Consider the following 23,470-nt stretch of genomic DNA (forward strand, 5'->3'; position numbering starts at 1 on the left):
AAGCAAGAAATATCTGTATAGCTAAAAGATTTCTGGCATCTTCTAAATGGGACTCCAAAAAAATATACATACTTCCCAGCACCACATGGAACTTCCACAAAAATTGACTGTGTTTTAAGGCATAGAGATATTGCAAACAAATGGAAAAAGACAAACATAGTAAATGCGTCCTTTATAGTCCATAATACAATAAAGACAATCATTAAGTCAGGAACTGCAAACAAAAGACACAGATTCAAACTGAGACTTAACAATGAAAATCTAAATAATGAGTGGGTGAAAGAGCAAATCATAGAAACAATTAATAATTATGTGAAGAAAATGAAACAACATACCAAAATTTCTGGGATGCAGCTAAAGTAATCCTCAGGGGGAAAAATCAAATCCCTACAAACATATATTAACAAAATAGAAAAAAAGGGGGGGATTAATGAATTAAAGATGCATTTTAAAAATTAGAAAGGCAAAAAATAAACCTAAAACAAGCACAAAAGAGAAATTAAAAATTAGAACAGAAACTGATAAAATAGAAAAAACCATAGAAATGATAAAATTAAAACTACAAGGTGGTTCTTTGAAAAGACTAATAAAATTGATAAACCTTTATCTAATCTGATTCCCAAGAGGGCAGAAAATAAAATAAAATAGCAAACAGATAATGTGAAAACCCAGAAGAAATAAAAAAGAATAATTAGAACATATTATGCACGGTTCTATGCCAACAAAACTGAGAATATACAAGAAATAGAGAATACCTTCAAAAATACAAAATACCCAAACTATCAGAAGACCAGATAGAAATCTTAAATAACCTGATCTCAAAAAAGGAAACAGATCTAGCTGTAAAGGAACTGCCAAAGGGAAAACCAAACAAACAAACTCCTGGTCCTCAGGCTAGGCAATGGGGTTAAGTGACTTGCCCGGGGTCACACACATAGTAAGTGTCAAGTGTCTGAGGCTGGATTTGAACTCAGGTCCTTTGGACTCCAGGGCCGGTGTTCTATCCACTGCATCACCTCACCACCCCTAGATTTTTTAATATAATAAAAAGCATCTATCTAAAACCAAAAGCAAGAAACATATGCAATGCAGATACACTGGAACCTTTCCCAATAAACACAAGTAAAGCAAGGATGCCCATTCTCCTCACTGTTACTTGACATAGTTTCAGAAATGCTAACAACAATAAGACAAGAGAGAGAAATTAAGACCATAAAGACAGGTAAAGAAGAGATAAAACTGTCCCTATTTGCTGATGATATGATAGTTTACTTGGAAAATCGTAGGGAAATCAGCTGACAGAATTAATAGTTTGAGCAAAGTTTCAAGCTACAAAATAAATCCTCAAAAATTAATGGCAGGGGGGCAGGTAGGTGGCACAGTGAATAGAGTGCCAGCCCTGAAGTCAGAAGGACCTGAGTTCAAATTCAGCCTCAGACCAAACACTTGACACTTACTAGCTGTGTGACCCTGGGTGAATTACTTAACCCCAATTGCCTAAAAAAAAAAAGAATTTAATGGCAGGGCAGCTAGGTGGCAGAGTCATTAGAGCACCAGGCATTAGAGCAGTCAGGAGGACCTGAGTTCCTCACACACTTATTAGCTGAGTGACTCTGGGCAAGTCACTTAACCCTGACTGCCTCCAAAAAAACCCAAAACAAATCAAAACAATAGCATTTCTACATAATAATAACAATCTAAGAAGCAATGACAAAAAGGGAAATCCCATTCCGAATAACTACAAAATGCATCAAATGTCTGGGGATCATCTACCAAAGCACACAAAAGACTTGTCTAGATTCAATTCCTTAAAGAAAAAAAGAATAACTTAAATAGCTGGAGGAATAATTAGTGCCCATGACTGGGTTCTGCCAATATAATAACAGTAAAAATACTACCAAAATTTATACTTTTAATGCTATACTAATCAAATTGCCAGAGATTCATTATAGAACTTAATCAAATAATCAACCTCATTTGGAAAAACAAAAGATCTAGAATATCAAGGGAAATGATGAAAAGAAGAAGATTTGAAGAGGAAACAGCGGTTCCAGACCTCAAACTATATTACAAAACAGCAGTCATCACAACCATCTGTTTTTTCTTCAAACACAGAGAAAAAGATCAATGGGACAGACTAGATAATAGAGAATCAGAAACAATGGAACTCAGCAACACAATGTCAGATAAAACAGCAAATATAAATTACCTATGAAAAAGCTCCTTATCTGATAATAAATAAATAAATAAATAAGTTGCTGGGAAACCTGGAAAACAGCCTGCAGAAGTTAGGCTTAGGGGCAGCTAGGTGGTACAGTGGATAGAGCTCCAGCCTTGAAGTCAGGAGGACCTGAGTTTAAATCTGACCTCAGATACTTGACACTTGCTAGCTGTGTGACCCTCGGCAAGTCATTTAACCCTGATTGCCTAGCCAAAAAAAAAAAAAAAGTTAGACTTAGAGCTACACCTTATACCACATTCCACAATACAATCTCAATGGATACATGATCTTCATATTAAAGCTCATACCATAACAAATTAGAAAAGAAACAGATCATATACTTTTCATAGCTATGGATAAGAGATTAATAATCTTAACCAAACAAGAGACAGAGGCAATTACGAAAGAGAAAATAGATAAGTTTGATCACCTCAAATTGAAAGGCTTTTGCACAGGCAAACTTAGTATACCTAGGATAAGAAGAGAAGGCAGCTGAATGGAAAAATCTTTGAATCAAATCTCTCTGATAAGGCTTCGGTAACCAAGAAATATAAACAATTAACAAACATGTAAGACTAACAGCCATTCCCCAGTGGATAATCAGCCAAAGGATATAAAGAAACAGTTCTCAAAAGAACAGCAATGTATTCACAGACACGTACAGCATTGCTCCAAATCACAAAATGTAAAGAAAAATGAAAATCAAAGCTACCCTGAGGTTTCACCTCATACCTTGCAATTTGGCAAAGATGCCAAAAGTTGTGATAGTCAACACTGGAGGGGACGTGGGATGATAAGCACACTAATGTACTGCTGACGGAGCTGTAAAATGGTAAAACCATTTAGAAAGCAATTTTTGTTCAGTCATTTGAGTTGTGTCTAACTCTTTGTGACCATTTGGGGCTTTCTTGGCGAAAACACTGGAGTGGTTTGCCATTGCCCTCCCCAGCTCATTTTACAGATGAAAAAAAGTGAAGCAAACAAGGTAAAGTGCCTTGCCCGGGGTCATACAGCTAGTAAGTGTGTGAGGCTGGATCCAAACTCAGATCCTCCTGACCCCAGGGCTGGTGCTCTATCTACTGTGCCACCCAGCTGCCCCCACAAAGGACTAAGACGTCCATACCTTTGAATTAGAGACTCCATTGCTGGGCTTATACCCTAAGGAAGCCAATGATACGAAGAAGGCACCAATATAAGTCAGAATATTTATGGTAAGACGTTTTGTGATAGCAAAGGATAGGAAATAAGATAGAAACCCCTTGACTGGTGAAGGGCTAAGCAAATTATGGTACATATGAATGAGATGGAATACTGCTGCTCTGTGAGGAAATGATGTGTGTGATGAATACCGAGAAGCACGAAAAGATCTGTGTGAACTGACGCGGAGGGAAGTCAGCAGAGCCAGGAAAACCATGTACACAATAATGATAACAATGTAAATGGAAAGAACAGCCACTCCCACCAGATCAAAAGTGAAGGGAACAAAATTCCAAGAATCAAGCATGGAGGCAGGAGGGCCATGGGGGTCACAGGTGGCACGTGGTTTGGACTTCCTCGATTCTTGATCCACTATGCCGACTTTCTCCCTTTCCCTTTTCTATTCTCTTTTATCTCAAAAAATACTATTTGTTACATGGGATGGTTCTCTGAGAAGGGAACTGAGATACTAAGGAAAAAAAGACATCCATAAAAGCTTTTTAAAAATATGTAATAGAAAATATACCCAAGGGGGACAGAGAAGCAAGCAAGGCCAGCCGGACAGCATTTTGGTACAGCTGAAGGGTTAGTTTTTATGTATGACTATAAAAGAATGCTGTAATTAGGGGAACTAATTCAGGCCAAGCCATAAGGTTGCCAAACAGAAAAAGGACGAGGTAGAGTTGCCGATAAGCTACAGGATTGTTTGTCTAGGAGACCTCTGGATGGTGTCCAAAACAGAATGTCTTCAGGAAAAGAAAAGGAACTCGTGTCAATATTATGTCAACTGTGGAACAATGTTTGGTAAAGAGAAGAAGCCAGAGTCGTGTGATCAAGGGTATAAAATCTGGGTTTATTTAGGGGGAATTTTGTAGTGTCTTGCATGGGCTACCTGCATGTGGGTATTTAGCCTACATGTATGCATTCTGGCTGCTGCGTGTGACAATCAACAAACTTATAATTGACTTGAGATAATTTCTTTCTTTGTTTTTTTTTTTTTTTTGGCTAGGCAATGGGGTTAAGTGACTTGCCCACGGTCACACAGCTAGTAAGTGTTATGTGTTTGAGGCCAGATTTGAACTCAGGTCCTCCTGACTCCAGGGTCGGTGCTCTATCCACTGCAACATCTAGCTGCCCCTTGAGATAATTTCTGCCTCCTGATTGTTGACTGAAAACAGTGACTCAATCTATTAAACAAAAGAGAGAAAGGATATATGGTGTGGGGAGCTGAGGCAGAAGTGGAGGAGAAAGGAGAAGGGAAAGACAGCTCTATTGGAGGCCACCTGAGACTTGAAGAAAAGGGGAGCAGATAAAGGCAAGGAAAATGACTTTTGAGGTGAAGCTAAGTCTCTCTGAAGGAGTTCCTGTCAGAGACCCCCAGCTCCTCTGTTATAGGAATAAGGCAATTTGGGGGGGCTCCTTGTCCACCATTGAAAAAGTTCTTCCCTCACTGGCCAGGTGGCCTGAGGCTTAGGAGTCACCTGCACTCACCTGGACACAAGCTGTCTGGGACATCTCCCCTCAGCATCCACGGCCTTCCCCTTTGCTCCAGCTGATTGATCACATTGGGTTTAGTATCTGCGAGGCCTGTTCATTGGAGACGAGAAAGTGCCAAGGACAGAGATCCACCCTGGAATTTGATCCTGACCCTTCGTTCTTCTGGGGAAAAGTGGGATTGCTTGGAAGGGAAGGAGGGTGTTGGGACCATGTAGGCCACTGTGTCCCTGGGAAGTGTGGGGGAATGGGTTACAGAGCAGGGCTGGGCTCAGAAGATGGGGAATTCCCTGACTCCGGGTATCTACAAGGGGGGGTTAAGGTGAGAATCTCTGTGCTGAGAGAAGGGAGGCTTGGAGATAGGACCCCAAGGTCAGCACCATCAAGTGGAAAGCCTCTTGCTTCACCAAGGAAATACCTTTCCCCTGTGAACCAGTCACAAAAGGGCAAGGAATCTCTGGCCTTTCCATGCCATACAATTACTCTTCAACATGTAATACACCTCATATCACTTACTAACGGGGACTCAAGGCCAACCAGTAGGCAGAGCCTGGATCCCCGGGGGAGCTATCCTTACCCAGGCAGACCAGACTTCTATAATTCTCCAGCATCACATCCCGGCACAGCTCTTTCTGTGAAGGGCCCAGGTGTCCCCACTCCTCAGGGGTGAAGTCCACAGCCACATCCTGGAATGTCATGGAACCCTGAAATGCCAAATACATGTGCGTTGACCCTAGTGCAAGCGGTCCTTTGCCATACTCTTGGTTAAGGAGCTGAGGATCTAGTACTAAGCTCACGCCTCAGTTTGGACCAGATCCTGGCTCATGGGAGAAAACCAGAATCAGGATAGCTGCTTTCCCCTGGACTTTCCTCACAACCTGAGAAGCGGGCAGTGCAGGCATCAATTGTGCCCATTTTACAGATAAGAAGGCCAGAGGCACATCAACAATGACACAGACACAGTACCAGGGCTGAGGCCTCCGCCCTTGCCTCCCCTCCAGAAAACCACCATGGGGGCTACCTCTTGCTCCGTCTTCCAAGTTCAGCCTTTAACCTCACCAGCACACAGAGGCAGGTGCTTCCACACACTAACCCTCGGAGCAGGTTTGAAATGAGAAGTCTCTTGTAATTAAATAGGCCACACTCGTCCAGAGGAATTTACAGGTACAGGCAGCACCTTCCATCCACCGTCTGCATCGTTTCTGCTGGAGGACCAACATCCCCTTTCCATCTCTTCCTCCGCTCCATCTCAGACTCGCTAAGTGTGGCCATTGGCTTCAGTAAAAGCAGCCACTGCCACAGTGTGTGAGGGAACACTGCCAAAGCGCTTTCTAGGCGCTCATTTAATCTCATTGCCTGAAACAGGCCTAGTCCAGCGGCTCCTCTGTGGCACACTGTGCCCAGACCCCACCCCCACCCCAGACAAGATGGTTCTTCTCAGAACACGATCCTTTATCCAGACAGGTTAGTCAGCCACTTCTACTGACATAAGAATGCAGGCCCTTCATCCCACTGGATCCTCACAACAGCTAGGTGCTACGGCTGATACCATTCGTGTTTCACAAAAGAGGAAACTGAGGCTGAGAGGCTAGTGACTTAGGATCATGGTCAGCTGTCAGGCTGGGTAGGGGCAGGAGCAGGACCAGAAGCCAGGTTTGCCCTTATGCCAAGTCCAGCATTCCCTTAACTACACTGCAATGTCTTATCACACCTGCCAAGATGGACTCTTTCCAGCTCCAACCGCCTTCCCCTTCTGTCTTAACCCTGGGCAGGGTTTCCATCTAGGTTTTAACCTGGCCTCACCATTACCCGTCGCGCAGCTCAGCCTTTTAAACATCTCACCATATAGCAAGACAAGGTCCAAATGGGTACATGATTGAGACAGAAAGGCTGGCATCATAAATAAATTAGAGGAACATGGAAGCCTGCCAGATCTATGAGTAAGAGGGACAGTCCGGGACTAACGCAAGAGACAGAGAAGTTCACGGGAGGAAAGATGGACAATTTTTAATTACATAAAATTAAATTTTGAACAAACGAAAACAATGTAGTTAAAATTAGCAGAGAAACAGGAAATTGGGAAAATATTTATAGTAAGTCTCATTTCTAAGGCACAGAGGGAACTGATTTCAAATTTATAAAAATAAAAGCCATTTCCCCAAAAGATATGAATAGGCAGTTTTTGGAGGAAGAAATCTAAGCTCTCAAAAGCCATAGAAAAAAATGCTCTGAATTGTTAATAATTAGAGAAATACAAATTAAAATAACCCCAAGGTACCACTTCACATCCATCTGATTGGCAGAGTTGACAGAAAAGGTCAATGACCAATGCTGGAAGGGTGTGGGGAAATGGGTACATTAATGTACTATTGGTGGGAGCTGTGCAATTTGGAATCATGCCCCCAAATCTATTAAACTTTAGCCCAGTGATACCACTACGAGGTCAATACCCCCAAAGAGAGTAAAGAAAGAGGAAAAGGATCTATATATACGAAAATACTGATAGCAGCACTTTTCATGGGGGCAAAGAACTCTAGAAACCGAGGGGGTGCCTATAAATGAGAGAAAGGCTGGACAAATCATGGAGTATGAATGTTACTCGATACTATCGTGCTATAGGAATTAATGAAGGAGACAGTCCTAGAGAAGCCAGGGAAGACTTGCATGAGCTGATGCAAAGGGGAGTGAGCAGCAAGGCAACAATTTACACGATAACAGCAACAAAAACGACAACAGCAAAGACAAGCAACTTAAAAGACTTAGGAACTCTGATCAACGCAGCGAGGCCACACGATTCCGAGGGCCTCGTGCCGCCCACCTCCAGATAGAGAACGGACGGGCACGGAGCGCGCACTGAGGCATTCTTTAAAAACGAGGCTACTGCAGGAACTGGGCAGCTAGGTGGTGCAGTGGATTAAATACCGGGCCTGAAGTCAGGAAGACTCCATGAGTTCAAATCCAGCCTCAGACCCTTACTAGCTGTGTGACTCTGGGCTAGTCACTTCACCTTGTTTGTCTCAGTTTCCTCATCTGTAAAATGGGCTGGAGAAGGAAATGGCAAACCCCTCCAGTATCTCTGCCAGGAAAACCCCAAATGGGGTCACGAAGAGTCAGACACTACTGAAATGACCGAATAACAACAATACAGGAATTCACTTTGCTTGACCATCCACGTTTGTAACGGCCTGTGCTTTCCTTGCTTTCTCAATAGGGGAGAGGAAGATGAGAGGAAGAGGATTTGAGATGAAAATAATAAATAAATAAATAAACAAACGAATGAATGAATGAATGAAACAACGAATGAATGAATAAAGTGTAGTCCTTGCTCTTCTGGAATTCACATTTAATGAGGGAAACACCATACAAACACTTACATATACACAATGTACAGACAGAATAAATCACAGATAAGGCAATAAAATTAAAGAGGTTGGGAAAGGCTTCTTGTAGCAGATGAGATTGGGTGGAGATGAGGAGAGAGAGCACTCCAAGCATGGGGTACAGCCAGAGCAAATGCTCGGAGTTGGCAGATGGAGTTTTGTGGGTGAGGCCGGGATCACTGGATCACAGAGTACACAGAGGGGAGTAAGAGGCAGGAAGACTGGAAAGGTAGGAAGGAGCTTTTGTTACAAAGCTCTTTAAAAGCCAAACGGGATTTCGTATTTGGCCATGGAAGTCATAGGGCACCACTGGAGTTTATTGAATAGTAGAGTGGCATGGTCAGACCTGTGCTTTAAGAAGCTCAATTTGCCAGCTAAGTGAAGGGTGGAGTAGAGTGGGGAGACACCTGAGTCAGGGAGCCCAACCAGGAGCCCGTTATAATAGTCCAGGCATGAACGTTAAAACGACTCTGAGGTACCAACTCACGCCTATCAGACCTAACATGACAGAAATGGAAAATGATAAATGCAGAGGAGATGTGGAAAAAATGGTTCACTAGTGAACTGCCGATGGAGTTATGAACTGGTCCAACCGTTTTGGAAAGCCATTTGGAGCTATGCCCAAAGGGCTATAAAACTGTGCATACCCTTTGACCCAGCGATACCGCTACTAGGTCCATATCCCAAAGAGATCAAAGAAAAAAAGGAAAAGACCTCTATGTACAAAAATATTTATAGATACAGCTCTTTTTGTGGTGGTAAAGAACTGGACATTGCAGGGATGCCCATCAATTGAGGAATGGCTGAACAAGTTGTGGTACATGATTGTGATGGAATACCACTGTGCTATAAGAAATGATGAACAGGATGCTTCGAGAAAAACATGGGAAGACATGGACTATCTACCTCCAGAGAGAGAAATGATGAACTCTGAGTGTCTGTCCCTGGGGTAGTGCCAGGAGCTGACATCCTGTCAAACCTGCTGCTTTTCAAGTGTGACCAAGTCATACAGAATCCATTTCAGTATTATAGGGAGCCCATGGTTTTATTATTTTATTTTTATTGTTAGATTAGATTATAATATAATAATAATATAATATTTTATTATTATCATTCTCAGGGAGTCCACATTTTCCCACTTTTTCCCCACGAAAAGATTTTGTCAAATGTTTCCCAAGATCCAGGTCAACTGCATCTACAGCCTTCCTTACATCGAGCAGCCCAGTAACCCTGGCAAAAAAAGGGATGAGGTGAGCCTGCCATGACTGTTCTTGACGGAAGGTATGCCAGCTCTCGGGGATCACTGCTTCCTTTTCTAGACGTGTACTAACCGTCTTTCTAACAATCTGTCTTAGACATCCTTCCAACAAGTAAAACCATGCTTACTGGTTGAGGTGGGCAGACGGTCTTCTCTTCTCTTTTTAAAAAACTGGGACACTTGCTCTGAAGTTTATCCATAGCTCTCCCAATGGGCACAGTCTTATAGGGGGCCTCCCTGACGACGGCTCTGCAATCTGATCGGCAATCGCTTTCAGGATGCTAACATGGAATGCACTCGGGCTGATTCTGTTATACATTTGCTTCTTCATCCAGGGCAGGGTCCTCAGTGAGACTCTTTCACTGACTCCAAACTTCACAGAACAAATCCCCCTAATAAAAGGATTAGCCCCCGAGTGGGGGATCTGTCCATTCTGGGTCAGGGATCATTCTCTGAGAGAAAGAGAGAGGAGGCCAAAGACGTTGGCAGCTCTGTCTTCTGTCTATTGCCGTCATCACGGGAGCCAAGCCAGGGGTCAAGCTTTTCCCCAGAGCGGAACAGAACCCTGCTGCTGTGGTCCTTCCTTAGGCTTCTTCCTGTGTCTTGGCACACTGGGCCATGCTCGTGTGGTATTCACCCTCCGCCGTCTGACCGCACGTCCATCTTCTGTCCACGGCTGCTGGATAGCCATCTTCGTTCAGGAGTTCCCTGTGGATCCCGAGAACCTTGTGAGAACTCCACCCCTGCTGCTGAGGTTTCTTTCTGAATCGTCAGAGCTTCGTTCCTGGGAGCCTCGGGTCCCTCCTGGGCTCGGACTTCCTGCACAAATACTAGGGCATGGGCCGCTGCTTCCCTTCTCTAAGCCTTCTGAAATTGCTTCCCCAAATTATCCCCAGCTGCTCTCTCTTTCTGAGATGGTGCAGTCCCTCCCTCCCAAGTTTCTCATCTTCACTATAACTGAGTTGGGGTAAACCAGACTCAGAGGCAGTTCCTCCAACTCTGAAGGATCAAAATATCATCGAGGTAAGTAGAAAGCGATTGGCTGTTCTGCTCGTAGCTGAGAAAGACAATGAGGGCTGCCGCAGACATCCAGACAAGCCGAATTAAACCAAGTCAAGTCAAGAATCACCTACTATGTGCCGGGCTAAGTGCTAAGGGCCTTCACTGCTCCTGTCATGCCACTAGGAGAGACTATTGGTTTGTTTCTTAAACTCCTTGCTATTATCATAAGCCACAAGGGCAAGATGAAGACGTGTCCCACAGTGAGTCATGCCTTCCTCTGGTCTTGGCCTGGAAGTGAAGAAGACGGAAGCTGTCAGAAGCCTATTGTCCTAGTGTTGGGTGGCTTGGGCCCAACACTGAGCCGAAGTAGGTGCCGGGCAGGTCCCGTCCCCCTGGAACCTCACACTCCTTCTCTACAAAAGGAGGGCATGCCTCTGCCCTTCACGCAAGCTTCTGGAGGAAAGCAAAGCTTTGTAAGCCTTAAAGCCTGGTGTGAAGACAAGCTCTTATGGTGCCCACGCTCCTCACTGCTTTATCACGGCAGCCAAAGGTTCCACCAACAGGCACTAGCACCGAGCTGATTCGGAACCCTTCCCAAGAGCAGCTCAGAGCTGGGCTCCCAGAATGCTTGAAAGCACTGACGGCTCTGAGGAAACTTGTGTGCGGAGACAAAGACACTAATGGGCAGCGTCCACCTACGCTGGCGGAAAGGTCAGAAAGCCTGTAGACGAACCCACCTCTGCCCATCCTTTCCCTCCTGGCAACATGGATGGTGAGACGCTGCTTTTCTCAGGGAAACGAGGGGCTTGGACTAGTTCACTGGTATCAAATTTTAATAGAAACAGGGCCACTAAACTGTCCCTAGAGATCCCAGTGAAAAGCGTGGGGACCGCAGGCTAACCACAAATTAGCATTGTCTGTGTTTTCTTCTGCTTTTAATCACCTTTACCTACATACTTCCCAATACCATTTTAATCTGGTTTGAGCTACACTGGGGAGTGTCCTGGGCCTATTTGACCCCTCTGGTCTGGATCATTGCCAAGATCACTTCCAGGTCAAAATCACCATTCCACTGAGGGTTACAGGATATGGGAAAGAACGAATCGCCACTCACCGGCTGGGCCTTGGCTGTCAGGAACACAGGTGCCGTTTCCTCGGCCTCCACAAAGTCTCCTCCTGGAGAATGCCAGATTCCTCAGAAGGCAGAGCTGGGGAAGAAACACCAACTATCAAGAGAACTGGCTGTGCCTTGGGGCTCCCAGACCCAGCTGGGAGGTCAGAGGGGGCCCATACAGGCAGCCCTTGACTCAGTCCATGACACTCCCGTGGGAATGGCACTGCTGAGGATCCAAAGACAGAAAAGAGCCCTCACCCCCAGACTTGCATCCAGCTGAGAGGATACAACACATACAGGGATTCACAGGGGTGAGCCTGAAGTCAGGGAGACGAGTTCAAATCCTGCCCTGGATGCTCCCTAGCTGTGTGGCCTTGGGCAAGTCATTTCACTTGTCTGCCTCAGTTTCCCCATCTGTAAAATTGGAATTATAATTAATAACACCTGCCTCCCGGGATTACAGGGAAGCTCAAATGAGATCCTATTTGTAAAATGCCTTACAGACTTCAAAGTGCTCTATAGAGGATATCATTATTTTTATTAGTCAGTCAACAAACATCTGTTCAGTGCATACTATGAGCCAGGGACTGTGCCAACTGCAGAGAGCAAAAAGGACCGAAAGAACAGTCGTTGGTGCCCAGGAGCCCACCGGCGACCCTACAGACAGACAGTCTACAAAAGGGGCAGTTACGGACCCAGGGGAGGCCCTCCACGGGGAGGGAAGCCTTTGTGCGCTGAAGGGAGCCGGGGGAGCCCGGGGGAGCCCGGGGGCATCGTGGCCAGCAGCCAGCAGACCCGCGGGTCCGAGGCAGGAGCGGAGCGGAGGGGGCACCGGCCAGAAGGCGCGGCCGGACACGGAGCGCGGCCGGCGCTGGGAGGAAAGGGGAGAGGAGGCAGGCTTTTCGCGGGGGGCCTTCACCCGGTGCCGGGGGCAAGCCTGGCCTCGGGCACTCGCTCCCCAGCCAGGGCCTGGACTTGGCCGCGGCCTGCCTCAGTTTCCCCCTGGTAAAACGGGGATCATGACAGCCTTGACCGCCCACGTGGTCGCGAGCTCGCGTCCGCCTCCCCTTCCAGACACCGTGGGACGCTGTCCAGGCTTTGGGGTGAAGCGCCCCACCGTGTGCCGGCCCGGTGACGGCTCGCCGGGCCCCCCGCCAAAGACCACGTCCCTCGGGACGGCGGGGCTGGGCCATGGGGAGCCAATGGAGTCTGTAGAGCCCGGGGCTTGGGGAAGCCGCTTCTGTGGGTGGGGGCGCCCTGGGGGGGCGGGGCGCCGTGCCCGGTGTGGGGCAGCTGCGGGGGGGGGGCCGCGGGAGGGGCCGCACGTGCAGTCTGGAGCCCTGCCCTCCAGTGACGGTCCGGACACGTGGCAGCGCAGTGGGACAGGGCCACATATGCCAGGGTCCCCCCCCCCATCCTCCATCCCCTCCACTCCCACAGATTAGATTTCCCTGACCGGGCCGGCCTCCCGGACCATGGATGGGGCTTCACCTAAGGGCGAATCCCCGCCCCTCCTGCTTGGAGGACTTCTGATGACCACCCCCAGTCGGACGGCTGACCACTCCCTTCCGGATGGAGCTAAGAGGGGGCCAAGCCGGCAAGCTAAATGCCACTGTGTCCTGGAAGCGAATTAGGACCAAGCAGGTCTCCATTTGTTAACTGTTCAATGACTTACAAGTGCCTCCCAGGGTACCGTGCTGAAGGCCACCCGTGTGTGACCCTGGGCAAGTCACTCAACTCATCTACAAAATCAGGGGGCTGGACTCAGTGGCCTCCCTTACACATCTAAGTCTATGCCTGTAGTAACAGGGGGACCAGCCAATGAGATCCCCTTCCTTCTGGGCGCTTGAAGATGAGCTAAAACGAGATGATTTCAGCAAAGAAAATGAAACAGTATTTCAAAACCTTTAGGACAGTGGTTTCAAAGAGAAATGGAAACAGTGTTGACTTAGACAACTATAAACTAACATCGTCTACGTTTTAATTGGCTTTCTTTATTTCAATATTTTCCAATCACATTTTAATTTGGATCAGCGGAGTGTCATGTGTTTGACATCTCTAGGTGAGAATACAGCTAAAGCCCTCCTATGGGAACAGTCGTATCTCTAGGTGCTTTCTTCAGTAATAGAGCGAAAGAACCGACCGGAGGCGAAAGACTCAAAGAAACTCCAGACGCAGTGGATTTAAAAAAAAAAAAAAAAAAAGCGGCATCAAATTAGAAATCCTAAAAATCAAGAGATTAACCAAACTGAAGAGAAAAGCAAAAAACAAACCAACAATCAAATTCCCAAACAGAACTAGGGCTTGGTTTTGTTTTCTGGGGGGAAAATTAATAAAATTAAAGTCTTTTTTTTTTTTTTAAGAGTGAGATGAAAAGCAATTCTTTTATTGGCCATAGAGCAAGAAGAGTCATAAAGTGCACTTTTAAAAAGGAGTGACCCCTGTTCCATCCCTTAGGTCTGTGAGCCTTCCCCCTACCCCAGCAGGAATAGTGGGCAGACAGAACCGTCATGCAGCAGGTGTGCAGGTACCTTGTCGTGAGTCGAGTGTAGGTAAGCAAAGAGGGACTGCAGGATAGTCATGTCCAGCGCCACCTGGTGCTCTAACAAGCAAGCATTATTAGGTGAGCATCTCTATGTGTATGTTATGGAGGCCTATTATTTGAGCAGCAAACAACAAAGGGGTCACAAAATCTCCTTAAATGTCTAGATGCAATCTAATTAAAGGGTAGAGGGAAGTGCCATATACTCATGTTTGACCACACCCAAACTGAAGGGTTGGAGGAAGCCATGTGGGTAAAGACCAGAAACATCCCAAACCTGGCACAGAGACAAGATATTGGAATGAGGAGACATTTCAGTTAACCAGATCCCAAACAGTGATTATTCTTTGACAAAAGTAGAGCAACTAATTTTTTTCAGTTCCCTTAATGACGATTTCATCCTTCAATAGATACAGGAAACAACCAAGAAGAATTCTTTCCTGCCCTCCACCACACACACATCCCCTCCCCCTCCCCGTTCTTCAAATTAATGCCTTCCCTCGGTAAATTGCCTCGAATTTGTCCTGTCTTAATCCTGTTTGTACTTGGTCATTTACATGTCCTTTCCCCATTAGGCTGTGACCTACTTGAGGGAAGGACTGTGTCTACCTTCATTTATTTGTATATCCAACCCTTAGAACTGTGCTTTGCACATAACAAGGGTTTAATAAATGCTTGGTGACTTCACTGCTCTGAAAAGAATTCACTTAATACTTCTGCCTTTCTACATTGATTTTGAGGTTTCTAATGCCCCAATACATTGACTTTTTTTGTGTAGGTGCCATGAGCTGCTGAGAAAAAAAAAAAAAGGTATATTCCTTTCTGTTCCCATTCAGTTTTCTCCAAAGGTCTGTCATATCTAACTTTTCTAATATTCTATTTACCTCCTTAGTTTCTTGTTTATTTTTGGTTGGATTTATTGAGTTCTGAAAGGGGACAGTTGAGGTCCCCCATGAGTATAGTTTTGCTGTCTATTTCTTCCTTTAACTCAATTTGTCCTTTAAGAATTTGGATGCTATACCACTCAGTGCATATATATCTATATATGTATAGATATATATGTTTAGTATTGATATTACTTCATTATCTATGGTACCTTTTAGCAAGATGTAGTTTCTTTCCTTATCTCTTTTAACTAGGTCTATTTTTGCTTTTGTTCTGTCTGAGATCAGGATTACTACCTTTGCTTTTTTTACTTCAGCTGAAGCATAATAGATTCTCCTCCAGCCCCTTCCTTACCTTTACTCTGTGTGTCTCTGTATTTACAAGTATGTTTCTTGTAAACAACATATTGTAGAATTCTGGCTTTTGATCTACTCTGCTATCTTTTTTTATTTTATGGGAGAGTTCATCCCATTCACATTCAGATATGATTACTAACTGTGTGTTTCCTTCTATCCTATTTTTTTCCTGTAGTCCTCTTTCTCCTTTCTCCCTTTCCCTCCTCATCAATGTTTTGCTTCTCATTACTGCCTTCCTTTTTGTCCCCTCCTTTCTGTCAGTCCCCTCCATCCCAGTTTTAGTTAATCTCCTCTCCTACTTCCTTATCAGATATGATAGATTTCTGTATTCAACTGATTGTGTATCTTATTTTCTCTTTGAGCCAATACTGATAAGAGTAAGGTTCAAATGATGTCTATTGCCTGTTCTCCCATCTTCTCCTCCACTGTAATAGGTCTTTCTAACCTCTTTGTGTGAAATAACTTACCCCATTCTACCTCTCCCTTCGTTCCACATCCAGTGTACTCCTCTTTCTCATCCCTTAATTAATCTTTATGTCATTTCCTCAAATTCACCTTATACCCATACCCTATATGTATATTCCTTTTAGCTGTACTATTAGTGGTACATTTTTTTTTTTTTTTGGTGAGGCAATCAGGGTTAAGTGACTTGTCCAGGGTCACACAGCTAGTAAGTGTCAAGTGTCTGAGGTCAGATTTGAACTCAGTCCTCCTGACTCCAAGGCCAGAGCTCTATCCACAGCACCATCTAGCTGCCCCCAGTGGTACAATTTTTAAGAATTGCAAGTATCATCTTTCCATGTAGGGATGCAAACAGTTTAGCTCTATTGAATCCCTTATGTTTTCTTTCCTCTTTTTACCTGTTTATGTTTCTCTTGGGTATTGATATCGGAGATCAAAATTTTTTGTTCAATTCTGCTCTTATCCTTATGAAAGCTTGAAATCCTTCCGTTTCATTGAATGACCATTTTTCCCTTGAAGTATTATGATTAATTTTGCCAGGTAGGTGATTCTTGGTTGCAGTCCTAGCTTCTCTGTCTTCCAGAATATCATGTCCCATGACCTCTGATCCTTTAATGTTGTGGCTGCAAAGTCCTGTGTAATCCTGATTGGGGTTTCCCAATATTTGAATTCTTTCTTTCAGGCCACTTGCAGTAATTCTTCCTCGACCTGATAGTTCTGAAATTTGGCTATAATATTCTTTGGAGTTTTATTTTGGGATCTCTTTTCTGAGGTAATCGGTGGATTCTTTCAATGCCAATTTTGCCCTCTGGTTTCAGCATATCAGGGCAGTTTTCCTTGATAATTTCTTGAAAGACGCTGTCCAGGTCCTTCTTTTGATTATGGCTCTCACGTAGTCCAATGATTCTGACATTGTCTCTCCTGGATCTATTTTCCAGGTAAATTTTTCCAATGAGGTGTTTTACATTTTCTTCTATTTTTTTCATCCTTTTGATTTTGTTTGATTGATTCTTGATGTCTCATAGAGTCATTAATGTCCACTTGCCCAATTATAAGGTTTTTTTGTTGTTGTTGTTGTTTTTGTTTTTAGGCAATCGGGGTTAAGTGACTTGCCCAGGGTCACACAGCTAGTAAGTGACAAGTGTTTGGTCTGAGGCCGGATTTGAACTCAGGTCTTCCTGACTTCAGGGCCGGTGCTGTATCCATTGCGCCACCTAGCTGCCCTCCCAATTGTAAGTTTTAAGGAGTAGTTTCCCTCAGTTGGCTTTTTGTACCTCCTTTTCCATTTGGCTAATTGTACTTTTTAAGGAGTTATTTTCTTCAATGGATTTTTGTATCTCCTTTTCCATTTGGCCAATTCTACTTTTTAAGCAGTTGTTTTCTTTTTCCAAGCCGTTGAGTCTTTTTTCACAGTTCTCTTACATCACTCTCATTTCTTTTCCCAATTTTCCTTCAACCTCTCTTATCTGATTTTTCAGCTCCTTTTTGAGCTCTTCCATGAGTTCTTTGTGGGCTTGAGACCACTTCCCGTTTTTCTTTGGGGTTTTGCCAGTAGGTGTTTTGACATTGTTGTCCTCTTCTGAGTTTGTGTCTTAATCCTCCCTGTCACCATAGTAACTTTCTATTGTAACATTCTTTTTGTTGTTGTATTTTGCTGATCTCTTTTGGCCTTTTTCCTTTCTTTTAAAGTTAAGCTCTGCTCCTGGGGTGAAAGGGGCACTGTCTCAGGCTTCTTGTGCCAGGGGCTGCAGGCCCTGGCTATTTACCTGGTACTGCCCTGATGTTACCCTGGGGCCCAAGGAGGACCCTCGTGTCTGGTGCTGTTCTGTGGCAGTGGGTGGGAGGTGGCTGGCACTCCTGGAGGACGTTAGGGATCTAGAAGCTTGCCTGGTGCCCAGATGGGGTCCCAGTGGTGGTGTCTGGCATGTGCTGAGGTTGGTGGGGTCTTCCTGCATTGGTGTCTGCCTGTTTCCCCAAGGCTACACTGAAGCACATGGTGGTCCCTGCACTGGCAGCTGCCTGTTTGCCTGGCCATCCTGGGTTATGTGCAGGGCCCTGGGCTGGTGTCTGCCCATTGGCTTAGGCACCTGTAGAGTTGGTGTCAACCTGTTTGCCTGGAGCTACACTCTCAGAGCCCATTCCCCTGGCTATGCTGAGCCACGTGGGGTGGGGAGCCTGGTCCACCAGGCTGGTGGAGCTCAGGACCCACTGGGGTTCAGGATCTCCTGCTGGTTTGTGGAGGTGGGACTTGCTGCTGGCTTACTGGGGTGCTTCCTGTCCTGGACTGCATTCCCCTTTTACCCAAGTGAAACAGATCCCTCTGGCCAACCTTCCAAGTTTCTTGGGCTAAAAGAGTATTTCACCCCATCTTTTTGCTGATTCTGCTGTTCCACGATTTGTTTTGGGGTGCTATGTTATAGTTGGTTGGAGATGAATATGGGAGAGCTAGGGCGATTTCCTGCTTACTTCACCATCTTGGCTCCCAGAAGTAAAACAAACAAAGAAAAAAAAAACCTTTAAAACTTCTAAAAAAACACCTTTCCCATAGAGTTTTCCCTGATCTCCAAGCCCAGAGGCCATCACTCTAAACCCAAATAACTTACCTTGTGCTTAATTTTGCGTATGTTTTCTTTATGGGTGTTCATGTATAAATAGCTGGGCACCTCGAGGAAGAGACAGGAGGAGGCATGTGCTAGGTAAATCATATCACCCCCACCCCCGTGGCCATCCGACAGACTCTGATGGAGTAGCCAAAGGCCCTGAACCTTGGGAATAGCACTGTGCCCCCAAACTGCCAGAACTGCTTCCAGCCCAGCCCCTTAGTCATCACCAAGGGGAGGGGCTCCACTGTCCTCATCATCACCACCAACAGTCAACTGCCACCAACAAGCAGACAGGCACCGAGGGACCCACCCATTTCAATCAATTGCCAACCAGGTGCCACAGACTGGGTAGGCAAGCCTAAGGGAGGCACCCTGAGGGAGAGATGGAACGCAGTACATGCCAACCAAGTCAGACCACAAGCACCACCACCTTGACCACCAACTCCCCTCAGCATCTGGTGGGAGATGGTCCAGGCCCCTGAGCCCAAGAGCCTTGGGAACGGCAGTGCTTCTAATCCAGTGCCCTCAGCCATCGCCTGGGGAAAAGCCCCAGGGGAGATGCAGCCTGCACACCCCTCCTCTAGGGGCTAAAGCCACAACTGCTGAAGACCCAGAAGAGAAAGTCACTGACATGAAAGTCTTTGACATGGTCAGATGGTTCAACCTCAGAAAGTCATGTTTTCATCAGTGTAAACGACATTAAAGAAGAGGCATTGGGGCACAGCCAAGATGGCGAAGAAAAGGCAGGGACTCACCTGAGCTCTCCCCCAAACCCCTCCAAATACCTTTAAATAATGGCTCAAACAAATTCTGGAGTGGCAGAACCCACAAAAGGATGGAGTGAAACAATTTTCCAGAAGGTCAGCAGGAAAAGTCTGTTGCACAGAATAAGAGTGGAGTATAATCCAGCACAGGTCTTGTCAGCCCATCACCTCTGCATCTGGAGGTGGGCAGCATGTTTCAGCATGAGTGCCCTGGAAATCTGACCAGTTATTATGAAGAGCATCTAAATCTTTTCAAACTGTTTTTCTTTACAACATTGCTCTTTCGGTTCACTTCACTCTGCAGCAAATCACAAAAGGCTTCCCAGGTTTCTCTGGATCATCCTCTTAATTACTTTTGAGAGCACATCTTCCATTGCATTCATATGCCATAACTTGGACAGCTCTTCTCCAACTGACAGAGAGCACATCTTCCATTGCATTCATATGCCATAACTTGGACAGCTCTTCTCCAACTGACAGAGAGCACATCTTCCATTGCATTCATATACCATAACTTGGACAGCTCTTCTCCAACTGACAGGCACCCCCTAAGTGTCTGTCACAAAAAGAATTGTTATGTATAATTGTGATGGAATACTATTGTGCTATAAGAAATGATGAGCGGGATGCTTTCAAAAAAAAAACTTACATGAACTGAAGCCAAGTGAAATGAGCAGAACCAGGAGAACATCTTATACAGGAACAGCAATATTGCATGATGATCTGCTGTGAATAACTTAGCTACTCTCAGCTATACAATGACCCAAGACGATCGTGAAGGACTTATGGTGAAAGGTGCCGTCCATCTTCAGAGAAAGAACCGATGGCGTCCGAATGCAGATCGAAGACACTCGTCTTTTACTTTATTTTCTCAAGTTTTTTTGTCTGCTTCTTGACAGCATGACTTACGTGGAAATGTGTTTTGCATGACTACACACACATAACCTATGTCAAATTGCTTGCCTTCTCTGTGAGGGGTGGGAGGGAAGGGAGGGAAAGAATTTGGAACACAAGATTTGGAAAAAAAATGTTTAAATTGTTTTTAAATGTAATTGGGAAAAAAACATTAATTTTTTTTAAAAAGAAGAGGAATTGCCATCTCCTTTACTGCTGCACCTTAAGGACCATGGGACCTTTTAATAATTATTATTGTAATACCTAGCAGGTGTATAGTGTCTACTATGTGCCAGGGACTATGCTAAGGGCCTTACAAATATCTCATTTGATCCTCACAACAACCCTGCAAGATAGGTGTTATCCCCATTTTATAGATGAGAAAATTGAGGCCCGATGAGTTTAAATGATTTGCCAAGGATCACCCAGATAGGAAATGTGGAAGGGCAAACGTGAACTCAGGGCTTCCTGACTCCAGGCCCAGCCCTATGTGCACTGTAGTGCCCCCTAGCTGCCTTTCTGACTTAGACCTGAACTACTCTCCATATTGTGTGCCCCCTAAGAATGAGCTCCCTATAAGCAGGGACTGTCTTACTTTTCTGTTTGCATGCTAAGTGATTACCACATATAAGAGCTTAGAAAAGCTTAGTCATTTATTTTGTCTCCCCCAATGGAAGATTCTTGAGGTCAAGGACTACGTCATCTTTGTCTCCACAGCACCATGCCTGAGCCACTAAAGGTGTTTGTTGATTGACTGAAATCAGGGGGTTCTCATCCAATAAAATGTGTTGGGGAAAAATAGGGCAAAATTAGAAAAAAAGGTGAAATGTCAAAGGACGTCAAATTTGGAGAGGAAGGAAGCTCTTATAAAGTCACCAAATAGGAGAAATGACTAATTCCCCAAATAGGGGATTCCACAGATTTATTTTCTTGAGACAAACAGCCAAAGCAATGGAAGAGTTCTCAGAAGGAAAAAAATACAAATAACCAACTTTAAACTTCTCCCAGTTCTCTAGGAATAAAAAAAAAAAGTACCTTCAAGATCCTCTCTTAGACAGCCCCATCTTCCCTTTCCAACCCTATTCCACATCAGTGCTCTCTGCATGTTCTAGGGCCCACCCAACTGGCTAATTTGCTGTTTCTCATGCACTACACTATCTATAACAGTATGCCCTTCTCCTAGCTGTTGCTCATGTCCAGAAAGCCCTCTCTCCTTGCCTTTTGTCTCCTGCAATCTTCTTTCCTTCAAGAGTCAGCTCAAGAGCTCTGACCTGGTCTGATTACTCCAAAGAACAACTTGGAAGTGTGTCTAAAGAGATATAAAACCGTGCATACCCTTTGACCCAACGGTACCACTACTGGGTCTGTATCCCAAAGAGATCAAAGGAAAAAGGACCTTTATGTACAAAAATATTTCTAGCAGCTCTTCCTGTGGTGGCAAAGAATTGGAAATTGAGGGGATGCCCATCAACTGGGGAAATGGCTGAATAAGTTGTGGTATGTGATTGGGATGGAATACTATGGTGCTGTAAGAAATGGTGAGGGGGGATGATTTCAGAAAAATCTTGGCAGACTTACATGAACTGATGCAAAGTGAAGTGAGCAGAACCAGAACATTGTGCATAGTAATAGCAATATCGGAAAGATGATCAACTGTGAAAGACTTGTCTATTCTAATCAAGACTATGATCCATGACAATTTCAAAGTACTCATGAAGAAGAATACTATCTACCTCTACGATATATGCTTTAAAAAAGGCATGAGCATAAAAATGATGGACCCTGAGTGCAGATTAAAGCATTTTTTAACTTCCTTATTTTTTTTTTTTTTGCGACATGTCTAATATAGTAATGCTTTGCTTGATTTCACATGTATAACCAAAATCATACTACTCGCTTTCTCAATAAGTGGCACAGGAGTGGAGTAAAGGAGAAAACTCAGAACTCAATACTTTTTTTAATTAAAATTTGAATGGGAGGTTAACAGCTCTGTGAGATTCAAAATTGTTTGATCTTCAAGAAAAACCACTGAGGGAGACCTCTGAGATAATAACCATTTATTAAAGGGACTCTTCAACGGATAGGACCTTGGAACTTCCTCACAATCTGAGATGCCTCCTTTCCCCAGGACCTTATTTTTATAGGGCTTGATACCCAGACACTCAGAAGAGGCAAAGTAAAATACAGTCAAGGCAGGGGTCATCTCTGCTGACATAAGATGGGCCCCTCCTCCTGTTGGGCAAGAGAGGGTGGGTCAGAGGCACAAAAATAAGTTAAGCAACTTTCCACAGCACAGGAAGACATCCCACCCATGCTAGGGTTGGTCACGCTCTCATCACCCGAAACGGTGGACATCCTCTAGGGAGCATTCCTGTAATTAGGCAAGTGAACCTTGGTACTTTTATAACAGGTTATTAAATGTAGTTTAAAGTTTGGGGCCCATTATAACAATATATCTTATTTAATTATCTTTAGATATATGTAAAATATGTATTAACACATGTAATTCATATTACTAATATTAGTTAACTAGACTGACTAAATGTATATTACTAGATGAGTATATCACTAATAATTACTAACAATCACTACCCCTATGGAATCACACTAAACTGATTAATACTGATTGGAATAAAATAGGGGCCCAATTAATCATTCCTCACGGTTTCTGATGGGGGAGGCGCTGGAATAGCTTTATGGTCTTGCCTTTCCTTCCTTGTCTTGGGGAAACGGAGACATGGCAAACTCCAGCCTCATCTGTCATAGCCAGGCAGCCAGGCTCCACACACACACACACACACACACACACACAGACACAGACACACACACACACACACACACACACACACACACACACACACACCCCCAACCCTCCCTGGTTCTACAGTTAACTTTCCACAAGGCTCTGCAAATGACCAGGATGGTGTGACGGGCCCTATTGTTCCTATCTTCTACTTCATTGCACCATCCCCTCCCCATCAGGACATGGAACTTCCCTGGGTCAAACTGACCTAGAGGGTGTTCTATGTCCCATGCACACTGGGAATCCCAAGCTTCCCTCAAAGGGGATTAAGGGGAAGAGACAAAACTAAGCTAACTTTTCCTGAGTCATCAATGTTTGATATGCATACTACTTATGCCTTAAATAACAGGAGATTACATGTATATGATGCTTTAAGGTTCAGTCTTTTACACATAGTATCTCAAGATACGGATAAAAACGTTCCACGGACTAGGCCTGAGCACAAATCCCTAAAGGCACCTGAGCGCTGACCACTTTCCAAGCTACTATTAACCA

At 44.6% G+C, this 23,470-nt stretch overlaps 1 protein-coding gene across 1 annotated transcript in view; it reads right to left on the reverse strand.

The window, feature by feature from the left end:
• Positions 1–23,470, reverse strand: part of LOC114031180 (zinc finger protein 665-like) — a 64,764-nt gene that overhangs the window by 30,477 nt on the left and 10,817 nt on the right. The gene's annotated exons all lie outside the window — the stretch shown is intronic.

The sequence above is a fragment of the Vombatus ursinus genome, unplaced genomic scaffold (genome assembly GCF_900497805.2).
Source record: "Vombatus ursinus unplaced genomic scaffold, bare-nosed wombat genome assembly UNPS02015098.1, whole genome shotgun sequence".
Classification (NCBI taxonomy): Eukaryota; Metazoa; Chordata; class Mammalia; order Diprotodontia; family Vombatidae; genus Vombatus; species Vombatus ursinus.